At 36.3% G+C, this 3,087-nt stretch overlaps 1 long non-coding RNA gene across 2 annotated transcripts; it reads left to right on the top strand.

Annotated features, from left to right (window-relative positions):
• The first annotated feature begins 1,881 nt into the window (after positions 1–1,881).
• On the top strand, positions 1,882–2,720 carry LOC308594820. 2 transcript variants are annotated; one of them, XR_014011636.1, is made up of 2 exons: positions 1,882–2,026; positions 2,506–2,720. It is a non-coding gene; the product is annotated as an uncharacterized lncRNA (long non-coding RNA). The 2 variants fall into 2 exon arrangements; XR_014011637.1 differs by having other exon boundaries at positions 1,882–2,298.
• The last annotated feature ends 367 nt before the right edge of the window (positions 2,721–3,087 follow it).

Here is a 3,087-nt window from a genome sequence, read left to right as displayed (position 1 = left end):
CTGTTGATTTTGGTATTTTTAAGAACTCTAATATAATATTCTTTCCCACCTTTTTGATTTCATGTTATACCTTATGTTTTACAAGTTTTGTAAATCACTTAGAGACTCCATAGGTAGCCAACAACTAATAAATTTAATAGATAACAAAGAAAAACCACAAGAGCTGGGATACCAATAATAAAAAGCCTATCAGTGGCAAAAATCAGTACACTGTGCAATGTCCTATTGTTCTCCTGATTGTTGGCACCATTTTATTTCTTGCTGGTGCCATCTTACTTCTTCAGTGGACTTATAATCCTCAGGTTTATTGACTTGCACTTATACCAAGTTAGATCCTTGGTCCAAATAGCTCAGGATTGTCTTTGTTAACTGGCAGAGGCTTTCCAAGATTCCAGACAAAGAGTCTCTCATATCCTAGCCCTACCTGAAGATGTTGGGGATTGAATCTGGGATCTCCTCCTGCATGGCCAGGAACAGCTCTGCTACTGATCCATAGCCCTTCCTAACCTGGTTGGACATGATAACTAATGGGATTGGGTTTATTAATTTTCATGACATGGTGGAATATATACCATGGTGGTGCCATTGACAGTTCAGCACCAATGACACTAACACTAATCTTCATGGTGCCCTTGCTTTGAGCCCAGAAGCTTTCCACAAAGGTGGCTCAGAAAGATGAACAATCCCTTCCTGTATCCCCAGTTCTTGTTCCTAAATTAGCAATGCTTGTCTACAGAAGTATAAAAACCCAGAAAATCTATCTATCTATCTATCTATCTATCTATCTATCTATCTATCTATCACTCTACCATTCTATCACTCTATCTAAAATTTGTATACTGCCCATTAATGCTTGTTTTTAAAATATTTTATTAATTTAGCATAGTTATTACAAAATCAAAACAAAATATTATAATTACATAACATATGTACAAAGTTCTCAAGAAAAGAAAAATATAGAAGAAAGAAAAAAGGAAAGAAAGAAGGAATAAATCTTTAAAAAGGAAAAAAAATAGAAAAAGAAAAAAGAAGAAAATAGGAAGAGTTTATTCCAAGTTTATTCTACATCTATTTCAATAAGTAAATAATAATAAAATTTCATTGATTGACTTCCACCACTTACACTGCACTTCCTATAAACATTTTAAACAAAGTTATATCTGTTATTCTGTATTTTTTCTCCCATAGAATCCCACATAGATGATCAATTCAATAAATTCTCTAGATCTCTCACAAGTCTACTCTAAACACAACCAAATCATTGTATTTGATCCTTGTCTGCATAAATAATCAGTTAAACATTTTCATTTTTTGTCTTATTAAATCAGTTAACTTTGCTAATTCCAAATATTCGCATAGTTTGTTCAACCATTCCTCTTTGGTTGGAATGTGGTTTCCTTTCCATTAATGTTACTAAAAGTTTGCTTTAGTTCTCATCACCACAAATAGATGGTGTTGTTTAAGGCTGGGTTTTTTGATGGGCTCATTCTTATCAGGCTTTTTCACAGTGCACCGAGATCTTGGAGAAACCTGCCCTATTCCAAGTGCTTTCCTGCCAATCCTCTTCTGACCCAAGCCTTCTCTGCTTTCCACCATTTCCCTTTCTCCTAGGTCCTCAAACTTATTCTTTCAACAGCAGTGATTCAGAGGTAGAGGACTGTTCCACAATCATTAGGCATTAAAGTCTTAGAAAGAAGTAGGTTCCCAACAATTCTGTTATGACCCAGAGATTGGATTTCTCTTCTTCGGGGGATGAGACAGAGGATGTATGCAAAGCCAGCCCCAGAAGCAAATCTGCAAGGTGAGACCATGACAGCAGAGCTGCCCTGGCCCAATGATGTCACAATGTCATCCTGTAACTCAGAGGACTCCATCACAGAAGCCCCAGTACAGTAAGAGTCAAACACTGCTGGAACAACCTTTAGTTGAAGAGGCAACTTTCAGTAGAAGCAGGGCTTACAACTGAGAGAGCTGTGCTCTCTTATAGCATAGTCGGAGCTTTGCACAAGGCTTTACCTTGGACAAGGTCAGTGCTGACATCACGACAAGTTCCCGTCACAAAGATTTCTGTGAATTGTTGCTTGCCAAGGCTTCCAGGGACATATTTATTGGATCAGTCAATGCATAACACAACACATTATTGTTTCTGAAAGAAGGATAGAGGTCATTGCCAAACCTGCACAATTCTGAAACTTAGTGACATCGCATTTGGGTGATACCAAATTAAGCCAATCAAAAAAGATTACATAATCATTTTGAAACTTTCAAGTTCTCCAGAACTCTTCATCAGACTAGAAGGTAAGGTTCTGGTGGGGGGAAGGTTTAGCTGATATTGAAGCTATGCATGGAGGTTTTTAGCCACAGTCTTAAGATGGAATATGGGAGGAAGTAATGGGGAACATTCAAAATAGATTCTGTTCAGTTTTCTCCCTGCATTTTTGTTGGGTATAATTGGAGAAGAAATTCTCAGAAAAGACATAAATATATTTATGTACACTACCACAGCTGCGAGGACACTTTTAGCCCAGAAATGGAAGCAGCAGGAACTTCCAACGTTGGAAGAATGGCAGACTGAAATGATTGAATATGCAGAACTGGCAAAGCTGACGGGGAAGATCTGAAACCAGCGTAATGAGCTGTTTAAAAAGAACTGGAATAAATTTATACAATATGAGAGAACATTGAAAACATTTGAAAACATTTGCAAGTTTGAGTTAAAATATTTTGTAATGTTAATTTTTGGCTGGTTTACAATTATCAAGGTAAATTTCATAAGCATAGGAAGAAGGTAAATAAGTTGATATAGAAACGCTATGATGAAAGTGAATATTTTTGAAATATATCGAATATTTTTGCCAGGGAGTGGAAGGGGGGGGGGAGTTGAGGCTCAGGATGAGCAAAGTCTTAGGTGGTGATAAGAGTAGATTGTGACTATGGTAAAAAATGTAAACATAATAAAAATCATTTTAAAAAAGAGTTTTCTCTCTGCTTTGTACAAGACCTGAAGCAAGAAAGATAAAACTTTTTGGTGGAATTCAATTAAGTCCTACGCAAAATAGATTGATTGAAATTAATAAACTTAAGTTA

Source organism: Podarcis bocagei (genome assembly GCF_964188305.1).
Source record: "Podarcis bocagei genome assembly, chromosome: 9".
NCBI lineage: Eukaryota > Metazoa > Chordata > Lepidosauria > Squamata > Lacertidae > Podarcis > Podarcis bocagei.
The sequence above is the reverse complement of the archived record's forward strand: the minus strand, read 5'-3'. Positions and strand labels throughout refer to the sequence as shown.